At 24.0% G+C, this 20,947-nt stretch overlaps 1 protein-coding gene across 5 annotated transcripts in view; it reads left to right on the forward strand.

Moving 5' to 3' along the window:
* The window catches only part of LOC122848197 (E3 ubiquitin-protein ligase TRIM9), a 70,122-nt gene that overhangs the window by 2,986 nt on the left and 46,189 nt on the right, over nucleotides 1-20,947 (forward strand). The window lies entirely within an intron of this gene.

Consider the following 20,947-nt stretch of genomic DNA (forward strand, 5'->3'; position numbering starts at 1 on the left):
CAACTGTATTTGAAACGTGCGGGCACTTTCCTGCTTGAACCACCTGGTTGTTTGCCGGACATATGGAACGTGTGGTCAACTAGGATGATTCCCTTTATATATCAAAATCTACTTGCCGAATCACTTCCTCAATGATTATACCGATAAATTACACTCCCCATTTGTCATTTTTTCCCTTCTCTTTACTCTTCAGCAATAAGATTTAGACACAACAGGGTGGCAAATTGTCATCACAACACCATCACTGCTTTCAACTTAACATATTTAACAACAACAACTGGCTTCATAGATTTCAGATTTATTTCTCTTTATCATATATACAAATGCATATCAACACACACATTAAATATTTACTTGATTCAGGGAGAGACTTGATTGATCGTTGAAAATTTTACACAGCAAATATTCACGAACCAGTTTAATTACCAACTGTGTACGAAACAGGCACGGCTTGTTCGTGACATTACAGTGAATCTAAAATCATAATTATTTCATATATTCACTAATTGACTTTTAATCATTTTCAAACAACTTAATTATCTATTTTTTTCTTTTGTTAAATGAATAATAAATCAAATAATAATAATACCTTAATTTATTAAATATTGATTTATTATTAAAACATGAAAAATTCATTTATTAAATTAATTTATTCATAATTATTTATATAAATAGAAGATTGAATCTCTCATAAATCCTTTTGCGTGACTACTTGATAAATTATTATTTTTTTTTTTTTTTATTTTTTTCATACTCTGATGAGGTCGTTTGAGTTCAAAGTTTTTATTTATTTTTAATATTATTATTTGCGTTATTAAAATGAGTCTCGTGCGAGGTTCATTGCCTTTATAAAATATTAACTATTATTTTTTATTTTAAATATTTTATCGAGTTTTTTTTTTTTTAATGGTTTGTAGAATAAATAATATTGTTGGTGAGGAGAGGATAGTTTTTAGGGTGTGTTAGCCACAGCCTTGATGAAGCCACCATATGCGTGTGAAATTGTAATTATTTAAACTTAATTAATCACAAATTGATTATTCTATAAAATTAGTTAATACAAAGTCGTTTTTTAAAATAATATTTACATTATTTTATTATTTTTTATTTTTACTAATTGTACAAATTCATGGAAATGAAATTTGATTAATGTGTGAGTCAGTGGAGTATAATTTTGGCTTAATTTAACAAGGTTTTCTTTGAACCAACTGTCACATCTGCAGTATGTGTGTGTTGATTCGTAGAAATGACGGAAAAAAAAAAATACAAAAATTATCTAAAATAAAGATAACATAATTGGGGATAAAATTAAAATAAAAGTAAAATTTTAATTTCTTATATCCAAGAGATGAGTAATAAAATTTAGAAAAATAAAAAACGTAATTTGTACATTTTAATTTGTTCGATTTAAAAAATTAATATGTCAAAATGCCAAGTTAATTTCACTGTGTCAACGTTATATATTAGTTAATATGATGTACATGTTGCATATTAATTTGTAACCCCTTCAGGCTGATATGTGTGTTGTGTTGAATTTGTTATACATATTCCTTTTCTCTGTAAATTTATTTTATATATTATCCAACCAAACAACCAACACACCTGCCATATACTTGTGTCATTAAACCAAAATTTTAAGCAACAATTTTGCCACGAAAAGCCACAATATTCCAACGTCATTTCCATACTTTGATAATTAACAATCTTGACATATAGATATTATTAAAATTGAGTAAACTTTCAACGATATATATAAATAAAAAATTACTATAATTATTAATCTCTTGAGGGAAAATTAGTATTGGAAATGTTATCAAAAATTCGATATAATATTTTCATAAATATTGATGAATGGAATATAGAGGTTGAATGAACTCAAGACTTTGCTTGTTTCATAGTGTCTTATAATTAATAGTTAACCAATACTTGTTGAGTTATTTTTTTAAAAAAACTTGATTATTAAAAATTTTAAAAACTATATTATAAAAAGTTTGAAATTTGTTTGGGAACAATTTTTTTATGTATGATTGAATGAGGGTAATAATGAAGTTTGTGAATTTGTACGTGAGGCAGATGATTCCAAGCTGAACAAGCTTTAGTCTTGTAGTATATTTAACAAATAGTCACGTTATTTGTATATCCTTGAAATAATTCTCTCTCTTGAGGTATTATTTTTTTGAATAAAACAACAATGTCTTGTTGTTCGCTGCGATGTTCAGTATTGAATTTGAGGATAAATAGCTGTCTACAAATTTTGACATGTTCATGACTATCATCAGTCTGTTAACCCTATTCAATATATCCAATTTTCATTATACATATCAACTTGATCAATTCAATCAGCTAATTGATTTGATAGAAATATTATTTATTTATGCTTTAATGTTCGTTTTATACTAACCTTGATTAAAAATAGATAAAAAAAGAATTATTTTTAAGCTCGAGAAAATAATTAATGATTTCTATTCTTTTTAAGTTTTTTAAATTTCTTTTTTCATTTGGGAATTAATATTATTTTGTTTATAATAAAAATATAGAAATTTGATTTCTTGAATAGATAAAAAATCAATTTTAAAAATAGCACAAATATTTTTATGAACAAAAAATAAATATAGAATTTTTTTTTTAAAATAATTTTTAATAGTTTTCGTGGTGTGTATAAATTTCACTGTACTCAATAATTTTTTCCATGTTTTATTAAAAAATTTTACGGTTTTTATTTGATAATTTTAAAAGTACTTATTAATAAATTTCCAACGAAACTATTATATACCAATTAAACAAGTTTGAAAAAATATTATATCGTGCTTAAATTGACGGAGTACTTTGTTGGCTAGAAAATGTAAATTTAATGCAAGATATATGATTAATATATTTTTTAAAAAGTTTATAAATTTTTCCATACTCTCTCGAGTGTTATTTAAATTGTTATTCATTTGTTGGATAAATATAAGATGAGGGAGAGAGGAGAGAAAGAGAGAGTTAATCTAAAATTATTATTGCATTTTCTCTCGTGCCTTATCATGCACACAATTTTTTACGTTTAATAATTTGCAAGATAGAATATCGATTTAATTTTGATAATGGTGCTTGAATCACAGTTTGGTATAGTAGATAGTTTAGCTATTGCTTTTAAATAGCTATGCTATTTTGAACCCCATCATCTTGAATGTTGAAGCAGGCCAAAGGCAGCCATAAGGATCGATTGTTTCCCACGTCAAATGATGCTCGTTCATTTTCTAACACCCCATCATCATTTACAGTCAATTTTTTTTATTTTTTATTTTTATCTTTATCTTCAAAATGTTATTTTAAAGTTTAAAATTTTTATTTTCTTTGTGTGGTTCTTTGTGGAGAAATAATTACACCTGCCCTTCTTTGCGTGATCAAATATCTGAAAAAGGGTTTTATTATAAAATACAAAGTTAATTTGATTTCTTTTTTTTTTATTTATTTTTTCCCTTCAACAAATTCGATAATTGCTTTTAAATGTCAAAGCAGCTTATTACGCGTCAATTATCTTGATGATTAATTATTATATGTAATTCTATTGTTGTTGGTTTTGTAATTGGAGGAAATTGATATTTTGATTTTCTGCTTTAATTTTGTTTCTTTTGAATTAATAGGTTAATTAGTTTATATAATATTTTGAATATTTAATTTATAGATTTATTTAATTTTGTTATTGTATATTTATAATTTTCAAAAAAAAAAAAAAAAAAGATTATAAAATCGAAAAAAATAAATAGAAATAATTAAAATTAAATTTTAAAATTTTTGGGAGAGTAATATTTAAGCGTGGTCTAAATATTAGAAGAAAAATTTCATGAAGCTTTTGCTTAGAAATATTTTTTTTTTTAAATAGAAAAAATTGTCGAAATTATGAAATTTCTTTTTTTTCATTTCGCAACATTCAAAAATGGAAAAAAAATAAAAATAGTTGAAATTAATTTCTAAAACTTTTAGGATAATTATATTCAGATGTTGTCTGAATACTAGAGAAAAAATTTCATTAAATTTTTGCTTAAAAATATTTTTTTTTTTGAAATGGAAGAATTAGAAAATTTCCTCTCTTCATTTCGAAACATTCAAAAATAGAAAAAAATAAAAATAGTTGAAATTAATTTCTAAAATTTTCAGAATAATAATATTTAAATGTTGTTTAAATATTAAAACAATAATTTCATGAAATTTTTAATTAGAAATATTTTTTAATGAATATAACCTGCAGCAAAAAATGTCAAAAATATAAAATTGAAAAAAAAAACTTGAAAACTTTTATGATAATATTATTTAGATGTTGTCTAAATACTAGAAGCAAAATTACGTTTTATAAAAATTTAAAACTCGTAGTTTCATGTTTAATGTATAAAAATTGTTGAAAAGTCAAGTCACGTGATCAAAAAAGCGGAATAGAATATGTCTGCTCAAGAATGACGTATTACCCGCGAGGTATTTAAATCCAAGTTTTGAATGTGTATAGAAGATGGTGTAATTTTCTTTTTCGCTCGTTTCACCCAGACCCTATGCTGCTTTCTCGCCTTTGAAAAAATATTTAAAAAAATAAAAAATTTTTATTTCATTTTCTTCTTTTTCATCCCCTTTTTTACAAGGGACGCATCGTGTCTCGCATCTCATTCGCTTTTATGCTTATTTCCAACATCTTTTCTTCATTTATTACTATTATTATTATCATTTTTTTTTTCTTCCTATCCTTTTTATTTTTTATTTCATTTTTTATCTTTTATTCTTTTTTCATTCAACGATTTCTTATTTTACGACTGAGTTTGTCTCCCAAAGATGCAACACAATTTCCTGAGTGCCTTGAAATGGTCGTCAGACGATTATTGCAAATGTTTTTTACTTTTTTTTTTTTCTTCTAAAAACTTTAAACTTTTTTTTTCTTCACTTTAAGAACATTTATACATTTCCATCTCACTTGCAATACTCAAGAATCTAATTGAAACATTTCAATGCTAATGGAAATAATTTAGACAATAGACATACACTATCAAAGACAGAAGAAAAAAAAAAATTAATTTAAATATATTTTGACAAAAAAAAGCATTACTTTTATCAAGAAAATTTAAAAATTTAATTTTTTTTTTAAACCATTCTGTAAGAATATAAATTATATTAAATTTTTCATTTACATTTTTAAATTAATAGTTCTTATATTTTTTTTTAAAACTATTTTATATCAAATTTCCATTTATTGATTTATTCATCTATGAATTACACATGTTCACTGTAAACATCGCAATAAATATTTTTTATTTTTATTATAAATATATACGAAATATTTAATGGAGCATAAATTTTTAAATTCATCAATTCAATATATTATTTTCATTGACGATTATATTTTTTTTCATCAATATTTTCATGATGATTATATTTACAATATTTACCTTATTTTTTAAATTTCAATTCATTTATTTTTCTCCATAAAATTTTCTCCTACGTTTTATAATTTTTTTGTTATTAAATTTTTTTTCATCAATATTTTCATAATGAATATTTTTTACAATATTCAATTTGTTTTTTAAATTTTAATTCGTTATTTTTCTCCATAAAATTTTCTCCTACGTTTTTTAATTTTTTTATTATTAAATATTTTTTATACAATTATTATTACACTCTATATTATATAATATTTTTTATCAAAATTTTGAGTTTAAAATTATTCAAGCAAGCCGACGACAAGTGTCCTTATTATATCCTCATCTTGCTTCTCATCTTCGTCGTGTATAATACAACAACGAGTCCTTTATCGTGGCTTCTCCCGGCAATATTTATATATTGCATATTTATATAAACATACTGCAGATATATATATATGAAATTCCCACGGATGTATATGCACTTGAAGTCTACAACCCTTGGTTCGTCAACGGGTCTTACCACTTGAACCACCTCTTTTTCAGTGTTCGTCTCGACCCTTTCACATAATCGAGAATTATATAGACGTACTGATGATGGCGTCGTTCTGTGGTAAAAAAACCAAAGAGTTTTTTCTTTCATTACATTCTTCTTTTACTCATTTTTTTTTCTCTCTCCCTTTTCTTTTGGGCTATATTATGTTTTTAAATATTTTTTTTTTTCATTTTTTCATCGTCATCCAACTCATTTTCCACCGCCTGAGGACAAAAAATCACACTGGTTTTCAACAAAGGATTATCCAACATTTAAAACGTCTCGTAAAATTACTCTTTCTACCGAAAAAAAAAAAAATGAAATTATTTTTTTTTTCATTCGTTGGTAGATCCAGCAATGAATGAATGAAATAAGAGACTGTGTTAATGAGAAAATGGAGATGAAATTTTTCAACGTTTTAAATAAAATTAATGATTACATTTTTTTTTTGTAATATATTACATAAAATTTCACAACAGTTTCAAACAAGTTTCCCACGTTTTTATGTATATACAAAATATATTTTTATTTGTGTCCTTGAATACTTGGCCATAAAGATCAACAGCAGCTGCAAAAGTCTCGTTTGCTTTTGATAGTAAAAAAATGGAATTTATAAAAAATAATTTTCCGGTTGTACCGGTATTTCATGTCTGTGTATGTACGTATATGTTTACTATCGATTTTTCCATATAAGACCATTCACTTGCTCGTCTCAACTCGTCAAACAATAATTGGCTTACATCAATATGTTTTTATATAAATTTCCTCAGGCGTTGTTTCATAATCAAAAGTAATTTTCAACCCCTCAATGAATACCAATATGACTCACATACATTGTCTAATTGAAGTATCCCAAAGTATTGTTAAGTGTTAAAAATAAAAATAAAAATAATAAAATAAACTTTATAAGTAAAATTGGTGTCTAGTTCTCCAGGGGCATGATTTTCACTATTGCTGAAAATGCTTCTGGCTGTTTTAACCAACTTGAAACACAACTAAAGCTTCTTCTTCTTCTTCATCTTCTTTTCCAACAACCCCTGGAGTTCGCTTATCTCCACCCTTTAGCCTCAAGCAAGAATTCTCTTCGGGGTTTTATATTTTCAACTGTCTCAAAGGTATCCACTTTTCTCTTTTATTTTTTTATCAAAAAAAATATATATAAAACATTGAAAATTCAAAATAAAAAAAATACAATTAATTTATATATTTTTTTTATAATTCAAAATTACATTTAAATGTTTTTCATAATTGGTTTGTTTTTTTTTGAGCTGAAAAAAACAATGATATGATTGTTTTCGAAAAAAAAAAAACTTTTTGAATAAATAATATCAGAATTTATCAGATTGATAGTGGTTGAGGTGATGAAGTCTGGCGTAATGTTTACATCAGGTGATTCCATTATGGTACAATGTTATTCCACTTGGGGATAATCACATGGATTTCCTGCAGGAAATTACTTTCACAGGAAGAGACTAAAAATATATATCTCTGTCACTCTTACTCAAGGGTTCTTGATGAGAAAATACATCATGTTTGTATTAAATGTGACTGTTTAATAGTGTTTGTGTGTGTGAATAAAGAAAGAAAACAAACAAAATTAATGGAAAATTTAACAAAAGAAAAAAATCAACTGAAAAAGTACAACAAAAAAGAGTTATTTCAAATGGGTTAAAAAAATTGAGTCCATCAGTAAAAATGGGCTTTTGATATGACCTCTGATTCAATAGATATTATAAAAGTAAAAATAGAAAATTTAATGGAACCATCAGGGTTTTTTTTTTTTCATTTGACATTTGTATGTTCATCATACGCATTGATCACAGATTCACAGTAAAAAAATAAAATGAAAATAAATTGCATGATATGCAGCAGATGAACAGGACAGACACAAAACGATTGAGTATATGTGGTGAATCTTTAATGGCTTCGATGGACCAGAAAATAAAATTGAAAAAATATATAAATTACTCAATATTTTTGGTATGGATATTCAGATAGAAAAAAAAAATAAAAAGAGAGGATGAAATTGTAGGGGAGGAATCAACAAGAGATGCGACAGAAGCAGGCAAAAGCAGGCAAAGTGGTTGATGTAAAATGTCGACCTCGGCTACACTTGACTTTTATTTTTTTATTTTTATTTTTTTTTTATGATATATATAATGGCCCTTGAGTGGTGAGATCACTTGACCCGTCTTGGCACAAGTTATACTCTGTCGCGAAGCGAAATCTTTCGACATGATCTTCTTGATGAAAATAAAAAAAAAAAAATTAATATCAAACACAATGTTTTAATTAATATTTAAAATATTCATTATCTTATTTGAAAAAAGAATTAATTTTCTTGCTGATGCAAGCAGTTTTTAGAAATATAATTTATTCATTTATGCTGAAAATTAATCAGTCTACTTTGGTAATTGTTTATCGATTTTTTCGGTCATTAAACTTGTTGGATATAATTATTATTCACTAAAGAAGTTGTTTATTTGAAATTTTGTATTTTGCTGATAACAATGGTAATTAACGTTTGTTGGAATATATGGAAATTAATTATTCAATGATAATTTTAGATATGTTTTAATATATGTTGTGCGTTGAATTAATTTATTTTACATTTGTATTAATTTATAGTTATTTTATCAATCGAAATTATTCGATGAATATGTTGATATGTTGTTTCATTAATTTTACGTATTTTTTTTTAAATTATACAAGTAGAAATATGAGTATTTTTGTTGGCTGATATTTTAAATAGAAATATTTTAAATTTTTATTTGTAGAAATTTTATTCAGCAAACAAACTGGCGGTATTGATTGATTTTAATTTCGTTTGATAATTTACTAGTCAATTTTTTTTAATGAAAAAGTCGACAGGGTGTTTCTAGAAAAGTTTCATCAAATAGACTTATATAATAATTCTATGAATTTGCTTGATTACTCAATTTAATTGCATTTCAATTTCCCGAATTGGAATTTTTATTTAAAATTTTTTTTGTCTATTTTTAAAAATTTCAAATTAATTTTAAAACTGTTTGATGGAAAATATATAATTGGCCAATGACATCAACATAGTTTATTGATTTTTTTCTTATCGAACAGTTATTAATATTTTAGCGAGAATTTAAATTATTTTCATTTAAAAAAAAACAAAAAAAATGCCTGGGTATTTTAAGGGTTGTTTAAATGCTTTTTATACAGAAACTCATTTTTTTTTTTTAAACAAAATAAATTTAAAATTGTTGGATTACTCAATTATATTACCTCTCAATTGCCAGAAATTAAATTTCATTTTTTTTAAGCTCTATTAACATTTTTAAAATTACAAAATTAATTTTCCATTTATAATTAATTATATCTGGCTTAATAAATAATTTCAAAAATAATTTAAAGTATTTATTTATCAACAAGTACGACTATTAATAATTTTTCAAATTTCTTTTATTCACTACAATTCATAAAATAAATATTCAAAAAATTTTGCAAATCATTTGATTTGTGATACATCACGTTTAATATATTTAATTAATTTACAAATTCTCTTATCTCACAAAGCCAGGTTTTAAAACTACAATATACATTTGTAAATATTTATTTTGTAAACAGATATGCCAGACTCATCATCAAGTTTTTTTCTTTTTGCCATAAACCCTCTTATTACATTTGTTTTTTGCAATGGATATATATATTTTTTTTCTTTTTCTTTTTCATCATCCCTTTGTTTTTACTTTCTCTTCATCCCTTGGTTTTTATTCCTTGATTTTTTTTCGTCAATGTTAAACATTTTTGGATGATGGCATTATCAAGTTGCTATCATATTGAACACACGTGCAAACAATTGTATGATCAGTGTTTAAAAGTAGAGTAAGGGTGATAAAAAAACATCAAACTTTCATCATATTATCAAAACTCAAGAAGCCGGATAATACTGACGGAAATTTAGCAATTGAAATTTAAGGGTGGGCTGAAATAGAAGGGATGTATTTTACTATCATTTCCCATTTGTTTTTTTGTATTATCATTTTTTTTTTTTTTTTCATTTTATTACAACCAGACGTAACAAAATTAAATTAGTAAAATTAGTTTGTCTGGCTGGCATCCTTTTGATTTAAATTTTTTTTTATTATTTTTTTTTAACCTCTTATTTACCTGAAAAATTAATATTAAATAGGAAATTTATTTAACAAATAATAATAGCAATAAATTCAAGGATTATAAATATATACGACTTGGATTTTTTGCTAAATTGAGAAAAAAAAAAAAAAATTCTTTTAAGCTAAAAATAGAGTTAAAAACAATATATATAAAACAAATACAAAAATATTTTTATATTTTTTAATGCTTCAAAGTTTATTATGAGCACCCTGTAAAATTTTATTTTTTTATTTATTTTTTTTTTTTTTGTGTATGTGTAAATATAAAACACAGGCTTTTGCTGAGCACACATCATTAAAATCTTCTTCAGAGGAAATGGAATAAGGGGAGAGAAAAAGATGTTATATATATTTTTTTTTTTTGTTTATTTTTTTCTTAGCTTTGAAAGATGGACACGAAAAGTATTTAAACAGACTGATATCGTTACTTAAATAAGCCATTTCTTTGAGTAACCATTCATCTTAAAAAAAAAAAAATTAATTAAATAAACAAAGTACAAATAAATTGTTCCATTTACTTTATTTTATTTGTAATAATTTTCTTTTGAGTCAGGTATAATTTTAATTAATGCTAATATTCAAAATATATTTTAAAAATTAATTTTGTAAATTTGAACAAATTTAAATGTTAAATTTCTATCGCAAAATTAAATTCGAAAATAGAAATTTATGGAAAAAATTGGACTAGATTTAAAGCTTGATAAAATTCAATTGATTTTTCAATTTACCCTGATTTTTTTTCCACAAAATTCAGTCAAAATTTGCTAGACATTTTTTTAAAAAAAACAGGGAAATAATAATTATTTTTTTTTGCACTAAATAAAGCTCATTTCATTATGAAATTTTTTTTCAAAATAAAGTTGAACTTTATCTCCATGTGCCTGATTATTTTCCAAAAAATCTACCGATGCTTTTTGTGCAAAAAAAAATTTTCTTTAATTTATTTATCATGTTTTTTTTTGTAACTAAAAAATCTGCCATTTAAATTTAAAAACTCGACTATTATTATATTTTTTTAAAACTATTTAAAAATCTATATAAATCATCATTGATAGATTGATAATATAAATTGTCATTTTGATGATGTCAAAGCAAGTGTATCATATATAGTACACAAAACAAAGACAAAATTTATGTGTTGGTTTTGAACGTAATATATGAAGCAACCAAGCAACCCAGGGGTTTACAAATTACAAATCGCTTATCGATTCTTGAAAGCCAGTAAATCGAGTGTCAAAGGTGGTGGTATGGATAATCGACGGTCCGATGACATCAACGTGGTGAACGTACTGTTGGCAATGTTAACAGCGAGTTCAATTGAGGCAAATCTACCGGATAAAGGTAAATCGTCTAGGTGATGAAATGGCTTTAAATAAAATATCAAAAAAATAAAATAAAAAAATAAATTACCATCCTTGTGATGCACTCGGAAAGCTTCAAAGATTTTAGTTAAACAAATTTTTTTTTCATCATTTTAAAATCATCATAATAATAAATTATTCATTTAAAATTTTAAAGAGAAAATTTATCGGTTTGATGAATAACTGGCTCTTCAATTATCGTGCAATATTATTATTATTATTTTTTTTTAATGTAATGTATATAATGATTTCAATGGAAGCAGAAAAACAGATATTTAAATTGAAGCATATTTCGAAATGGTACGATAAATTTGTCGAATGATTTTTTAAAAGAGACAATAAAAATAATTCACATGAAAATAAATAAATTGTATAAAAATTTAATTATACTGTTAATTATTATTTAATAAACATTAATTTTGTTATTGTTAGGATGGAAAATAATATTGCAGCTTCAATGATTAGTCAAGGTTTTCGATGGGGAAAATATTGTTAAATCAATAAAATTTATTTAATTTATACTCCATGTTTATGTAGACATGATAAATATTACTTGATGATTATTTATAAATAATTTTCGGATGATAACTATATCAACAATGTGGTTCACCTTGTTTATTTTAAAACCAAGTTTTCTCGTGTTCAAATATAAATTATTCAAAAAGAAAGAATATGTTTGGAGTAAAAATTTTCACTAAAAACAAATCGTTTTTTTAAATTGAAATATATTTTTTTACAAGAGAACGATTGAATTTATTCGAGTGATTTTACATGAATTATGAATTTATATATAAATGCCAGTGTGTATCTTTATCTTGAATTTTATATACGGTTTTTAAAAAATTTCATTCGACAAAATGATAAATGCTCAACAGTGCATGAAAAGGACAAGTTGTCTGTTATCTAACTGACTGAAAATAACAGTGGTTTTATATAGAAAATTTGTCAACTCAGTTGAACACCAAAAAATAAAAAAGAAACTAATATTATCTCCATATAAATTATCAAAAACTATTCAATAGTAAAAATAGTAAAATTAAAAAAAGTAAAAAGTAAAACTGGCTTTGAAATTTCGTGTCAATTGTTGATTTAAAAAAAATTTATTTTCTCAATTTTTACAGAGCTTAACAATGCCAAAAATGATAATCAACTAAACAAATTTAAAATTAACTCAAATGAAATTTAAAATAAATTCTTTTTTTTTTAAAAAAAACCTTAATTTCCTCGTTTATTATTATTATTATTTTTCGTTCATCAAGTTTACATGTAAATTGTGAATATTTATAGTTAAAACGAAAAATAATAGGAAGAATAAATGTATAGAGCAAAGAAAAAAAAAAAAAAGTGGATAATAGTTGATAAATCGTGGTTGGATGTATGCAAAGCAAGACAAATAGTCAATGAATGCATGACTCCAACTGGATTTTGATAGGGTGACAGGTAAAGCTTGTAGGAGTGGGATATTTAAGGGTAGTTTTCACCCTCTCCAAAAGTAGGGATTTTCATATGCAACCACCAACCGAGACACAATCGATCTATATTGATTAAACATTTACATATTTTTTTTTTTTACAAACTCTTCAATTCAATATTTAATTTTTTTTTTTTGTAATAAAAATTTACGAATTACTGACACATGGAATTTTATGACAAATTTATAGTTTATATTTATCTTTTTTTTTTTTTTGGCAATTTAATTATGGGTTTTGTGTATTTTACTGCGACGAAATTGTAAAAAATATTTTTAGAATTTAACGAGTTCGTTATTGAGTTAAAAAAAAAAAAATTGATTTTATTTATTTTTATTTTTCAATCAATTTCTATGGAATTAAATTGAATCAAAAAAATATTGTGACTAATTTTTATTTTTATCTTTTTAATTGTGAAATTCTTTTTTCATCTTGAATTTTTATTTCGACAAGAGGATTAGCCTAGTTTTATTTCTTAGAAAAAATTATTTATGTGATTTATATTTTTTTTCTAGTTAATAAATTTAAATTAATTATTTAATCATAGTGATTTGTAAGATAAAAAAATATCCAAGTGAATGATAAAAATATTGTTATTATTTTTCTTGAAATTTTATGTCTCTCCCATAAGCATCTTTTGGCTTTTGGTATGCACCAAAAAACTAATTATAAACCTTGATGTATTGCCAACATTTGCCACTCTTGGACTGTCTCTGTATAATCTCACACATGAAATAATTTTATTTTTCATCTATTTTTTTTTCTCTCTATTCGTAAAAAACACTGTGTGTTGGTAAATAAAATTTCAAGTTTCTCTCACTGCTCAAAACATAAAAATGCACTCTAAAAAAACTGTATTTCAAAACAAAAAAAAAAAAAAGAAATTAATATATTAAATAATGTAAACTGCAAAACGAAAAAAAAAATAAATAAAAATACTGAATGTGGTATTGTTGGTGGAACGTGGACGATTAACCAAGTTTTACATTTTTTTTTTTGCTAGTTAATTCACCTGGCAGACACGTGCGAAATAGAATAATTATTTAAAAAGTATATACAATAAAAAAAAAAGCAACTAGTTCATAATTAACTCTTCCGGCCAACAAAAGTTGCAACTTCCTTCGACAATTTTTTTTCAAGTATTATGATATAGTCAACCCTTTTTCTTTTTAAAAATATAAATTCACTTTAGCATGCACATAAACATAACAAGTATTTATATGCATAAAATATATATTTCTTTTTTTTTTTTTTAACCAAAATATATATGTGCAATTTGAAATATTCACAATTTGTAATGGACATTCTATTTTTGTTAATTGAGAGGGGGCTCCAGTCAAGGGTTGATGGTATTTTCGAAAAAAGGGGTGTGTTTTAATAACGCCCATATTTTGTAAATTGCTATTATTATACACGTTTTTCAAACAAAAACAAGGCATATTTATAAACACCCTCGGGACTTAATATCAAACTTGAATATATTCATTGTGTTTACATTGATATATAGACATTTATTTATTTTTTTTTTATTTTTACATACATCAATGATTAATCATCATTTGAAATTTATATATCAAAAAATATTTTCTCATTAAATATAATGTACTTTTGTTTGTTATATTTTATATAAACATTTTTTTTTTCTATAAATTTTCAGTTCAAAATTCAAATTAATACTGTATTTTTTAATTAAAACAACTGTAAATTAATTTTTTTTTAGTTTCTATTTTGTAATGTAAAAATATATATATTATTCGTAATTAAAAATTATAAATTAACAATTTATTTAATTTAAAATTCACCATTTATTATTAAACATAAAAAATATATTTATTTATTATTTTGATTTTTTGTATTTTTAATTTATTTTCATGGCATTTTTTTTCGAAAATTACACTGTGAATATTTTGTGTAAATAAAAATTCAAGTCTCTCTCTATATACATGTCATGAGCTTTATTATTTTTATTTTTATTTTTTTTATTTTTTAACAGTACGTTTGATAATATTTGTGTCCTATGGTGAACACAACCTCGGCTTTTATATCGACGTTATCTGCGATATTTATGGTTAGGCATGCCAAGTGCAAATGTGTATACATAGTTATACAATTTCAAAGAGGTCTCTTTGGCAAGATACACAACGACAAAAAAGCCGTTACATAGTGCCACTACACACGACACATGTCGTGACTATTTTTTCTTTTTTAATACATTTTACTTTTTTTTTTTTCCACTACCCTTTATTTGATTTTTTTATTTTATTTTCATCCTTGTCTTTTTTTTTTTTATATATTTTTCTCTTTAAACAACCATCTCACGATATCTCGGTCTCTTTTTACCCCCCCAACCCACCCCTTTTTATTTTACACCCCTTTCCATTTACAATCTCTTTCATTTCCAATTTGATAGCGGAAAATGCAGCCAGCCAAAGTCAATATAAGTTCGCCCTTCGTTACGACTCTGTGGGGCCCTATTTCACAATTTCTTGCTTTTGCTTGCTTTAGCTTTCTCCCTCTTATTTTATTTATTTATTTTATACTATTTTTTTTTTTTTACTCATTTCTCTTACTTACTTACTGTATCTTTGACTTTTCTATATGGCTTATATCTCTGTCAGGATTGACTTGTGGATCAGTTTAAATTCATGCAAAGTATACAAACAATTTTTCATCATTTTTATTTTTTTTTAAATGAAATTTATATTTAAAAATATTTACACATTATTATCAATGACCTGTCAATATTCAATTACAAAATAAAAATATCTTGTATTTATTTTTAATAAATGTAATTGACTTTTTTTAAATTTATTTATTTTTAAATTGACTTTGTGAATTATATGGTGTAATTACAAAACATTACACAATAGTATCTTATTTAGAGCGTTAAGTTGATGCTAAAATGGGCTATTTTTTAGGGATAAAAATAGGGGTAGAAAATGAGAAAGAGAAAGGGGTCTTGGCTGATGCTCAATTCGCACATTAAAATTGGGCGTGAACATATGTGTATGTGTGTGTACACTAAAAGTAAGAGTAAACTTTGTGAAAATGGCTGAAGATGTTGCGAGGATAAATCCCCATTTTCACATCCGTTGCACTGAAACATCTGTGAATACACCCGCAGGGTGGTTGTAGTCAAAATAAAAATAACAACAACAATAAAAAAAAAAAAAAATTTAACAGAGGGTGTAGGTGGAGGAAAAAGTTGCGCATAGCAGTGTCGTTCGATCGAGGGTAAACGACCAACGAGGGTGGTGCTGGAGGTGGTGGTTACTATACGCAATTTGTTTTTTGTCGTAGCAATTTTACGTCTCGTTTCTAGGGCGTTTGTTGACTACACTATATGTATATATTTTTATAAAACAGAAAAAAAAAAAATGAATAATACTCGAAAGTATTGAGAAAAAACGGATATCCGGATGACACAAAATAACCCATACATTGTTGAGGGTTGATTGGAGATGAACCAGATGGATTGAGGGTTTGAAATAATAACAATAATAACAATAATAAGGGTAAAAAAAAGGAGGTAAAATTCAAGTTTAAATTTAAATAATATTATGTAAATTTAAAAAGGGTTTTTTTGTTTTTGTTGAGTTGGAAAAATTAATATTCAAGTTGCTATTTTAATAATTAAATTTTTCTATAAATTAACACTTTTATTTTGAGTTTTAAATAGTTACTTGCTGCTGCTTTTTTTTGATAATACTTGAGGGGTTATTAGTAGGCAAATTATGTAATGATAAATTAATTAAAATTAATAATATTTTGTCGAGTATTTTTGTGTAGAGTTATACTTGAGGAAATATTGAGTACAGGGAATCTCAAGTAGGAAAAATGTATATAGATATTTGTAGTTATATTATGTATTAATAGAGAATATAGAAATAAATATGAAAATGTTTTTACTGTTGGCTTGGTTGGTTGGCATAAGAATATATTGAGGGTGAGCAACCAACTGAAGAAAACTTTTGCAGTTGAATTCCGGTTACAATTTTACGTCTCGTTTAAATTTGTCCATTTGGCAATTGCACATATGTACATTTCCACTACATTATTAATATATTTTTCATTTTTTTTTTTTATTAAAATAATCAGCTATTATTATTTATTATTTTAATATTTTTTTGATTTTATTTTTATGTTTTTTGAATTTTTTTTATTTTTTTATTTATTTTTTTATTGTTACAATGGCACTATTGAATTTTTAACAATTTCATATGTTAAATTAACAAAAATTGAAAATTAAAATGAAATTTTAAAATTGAATCAAAGTAAAATTCATTTCAATTGCTAAAGTTTAAAATTTTAATTCAATTTAAAGCTTTCAATTTTTAAATATTAATAATTTTATAAAAAAATTTACAAAAAATAATTTTATAGAATTAAAATTAATAAATATTTGCAGTGTCCCAATTATTATTATTTTAAAAATAATTTTTAATTTTTAAAAATAAAATAATAAGAGTATTTATAATTGAAAATTTCAAATGAATAAAAAAATTAAGAAATGTCAATTTAATTTTAATATTTTAAATTGAAAATAAAAAAACAAAATTAATTTTTGCATTTAATATTCTCTTAACCTTGAAGATGATTATTTTTTGTTAATTATTTAATCCAACAAATTTTAATACGCAATTTGAATATTAACGTCAGCAGGTACATTATAATTAAAACAATATGATAAATAATAGATTTTGTGTCATATAACATATAATAATCCAACAATGATATAATTAATTCAAGCTTGGAATAAGAAGATTATAGCTCAACAATACAATTCGATTGATGTCACATAAACGTGATATTCCAGTATAATAATAGCTTTTATTTGAGATGCTGAGATAAAGCAGTATATACATTAGCAAATTTTATGTTAAAATTATCTTAATCTATGCATTATTATGTCCATTGAAAATTTCTATTCCTATATAAATATCTAATAAACAATTATTTTGATATATAAATATATACATTGTGTAGGTAAATTACTCAAGTTTTGTTTGGTTGCTGAACTTCCTACCCTTTTTGTGTGTGCTCCAACAAATTCAGGGAGGGATTAGAGAAATGAATAATCGTATGAAATAGCAAAACCATATTCAGGATATATTATTTTACCAAGTTTAAAGCATGTGACTTTCACTGTAACCACACGAAGCACTATATATTTTTGCCCTCATTCAACAACTACTACATCATATAATAAACCACTAAAATTTTTCAAAATAATAACTTCAAGTTCTTCATTTACTGTATGCCCTAATTCAACGTATGTCATTACAGCATTACACTTGCTCAAATTCATTGGCTTTCTCTTTATTTATTTACTTTTTTTTTTCTCTACTTTTCTTTGTGTATATATAAATTTTCATTATGGTATTTTTGCTTCTTTAGCTTCATGCAAATACATTATGTATCAAGATCTTCTTCAAGTATCTCATTCGTTTCAAGACTCACTTTACATACACATGAGTTTTTTTTTTTTTTTTTTCTTTTCGAGAGCATCTTTAACTTTAAATATTTATCATTTTATTTTATCAGGTATTTCAAGTGGTTGTTGGTTTTTTTGGTATTTATTTTTCCCAGAAGAAATACGTACTGATCATGAAAAATTTAATGGTGGAAAAAATGAAATAAAAAATATTAAATTGAATGTTTAAAATGAGGGAAGCTTGACAAGACACACCGGAAGTGTTGAAATATATTCTCAATCGATTTTTACTTTCACCGGGAAATCTTTTTTTTTTTTTGTTTTCTATATAAATAAATTAAGTGTAAAGATTTTTGAAGAATGAAATTATTTGGAAAAATATAAAAATAAATTAAGTAAATATTTTTTGAAACTAGTAAAATTGATGATTTAATTTATTATTTTATTTTTAAATAAAAAATAAAAGTAAATGCTAATTAATTTGATTTTTTAAATTACAAAAATTAATTGTTTGAATTTAATTTCTATATTTAAAAAATAAATAAAACTAAATGCCAATTAATTTATTTTTTTTTAAACACAATTTTATACTTGAAAATAAAATAAAGTTAGAATTCAGCAAATTATTTTTTAAACTATTAAAATAGATCATTCTAAATATACTTTTATAAACACAAAATAAAATGATAATTTATTAAATTATTTAAATGACAAAAAAAAAAAAAAATAAATCAAGTAAAAAATTAAATTAAATTAAAATTGATTTAACAATCTTAAATACCAAAAATAGATATTATTTCATATTTAAAATTTCAAAAAGAAGAAAAAAAATAATGAAATAATAATTTAGCAAATTATTTCAAATGACAATAATAGATCTCTTTAAATTTTATAATTTAAAAAAAAAAAAAACACTGACTGGAAAGGTTAAGAGGTTAAACTCATTCATTTTACAGCTTAAAATTTTTATTATCCAATCAAAAATAAAAATGAAAAAGGAAAAGGAAAATAAAAAAAAAAACAACAAATGAATTGTTCGAATGAATACATTGTTATTTTGAAGCTTAATGCGTTCAAAGTGCCTCGCGAACATACATTTAAATTGTATGAATGTGAACAAAATACAAAAAATAAAAATTATTATTTTCAATAGTATACGTATGTGTATTGAAAATTGAACAATAAGTGGAAGCTGTCAGGCCACACCTGATCCAAATATACACCCACACACACATATTCCAAAAAAGAAAAAATAAAAAAATCATATTTAAAAATGTGTCTGGTGTTCGTCACTATCAATCAGTTTAAAAAAAAATTTCATTTTTAAAAATGAACAATGAAATTTTGAATATTCATTTTAACCTGATAATTTTTTTGCAATCAATTTTATTTTTAAAATAACATTATTATTTTTCTTTCTATTATCTAAAAAATTTTTGATTGAGCTTAAAGTGGGATGATGTCCCTGTTGACCTAACGCCCCTCGACATTTTACAATCACTCATGATGTCACATTGTTAAACAAGTATACAACACATGTATACACATTTCAATTGTAGTTTACCATTCACATCGATACACAAAGCCACTGTGCACATGCAAATTGTCAAGGCATCATCGAATTGTGACCCACTTGGCATCAGCTAAAACCAAATGGTACCAGCATACACACACACTTATAAATCAACAAACAAATTAAATATTAACATATTAACACGTGTGATAATATAATTTCTCAAAATAATAACATGAATGAATGTATTTTTATATTATTTTCAAGTTCCAGTTGTTGTAGTAAACCAAGATTCAAAAATATATTCTCCCAGTCTTCAGTTGAATAATAAAATTAAAAATAATAATAAATACATGACAAATATTATTCATAGCTATCCATCATGTTGACTAGAAAAAACACCACATGCACAATCTCAAGATAAAAAATATGAATAACAAGAAGAACGTCATATACTTTTTCTAAATTTAGAACAAGTGATGTACATCAAGTTTTGAAATTTCTTTCATATATATTCATGTTTTTTTGTGACGATACACGTCATTTTTTTATTGTTTGCTCTTTTCATATATTTTATTTACTTATTTATTTATTTTTTTCATATGTAGAAAAATAAAAAGTGTTTGAAATTTTGCCAGATTTCATAATGTGATCTGGAGTTGACTCATGACTTCCAATTTTTGCCATCGACCATTCAACTTTTATTTTTCTTTGATGTTAATTTTGTTTTTTTTATTTTATGTTTATTTTTAAACTTCCTGGTATTTATTAATAGATAGAAAATAAATTATATGTACATGTTTCTTTTGGTTGATGATGAAAAATTTGATGTTAATTTAAAATTTTTTTGTTGATCGTCGGGCTTAATTGTAGTTGACGTCGTCAGTTGATGAGAATAATTGAATTGTCTCGTTTTACCCACGTCAACTACGAGGGGTATCGATTAAAATGCTTGAAATTAATTTATACTTTGAACAAGTGATGAGAAAAAATAAAAATAAAATTACTTTAACAGTTTCAATATGTCGAGATGACGAATTGACTTTTTTTGATTCATTTAAATGGATATTGATATCGTTGTGATTTTTTTTAATTAAAAAAATATT

This window comes from Aphidius gifuensis, linkage group LG2 (assembly GCF_014905175.1).
Source record: "Aphidius gifuensis isolate YNYX2018 linkage group LG2, ASM1490517v1, whole genome shotgun sequence".
NCBI classification, from domain to species: Eukaryota; Metazoa; Arthropoda; class Insecta; order Hymenoptera; family Braconidae; genus Aphidius; species Aphidius gifuensis.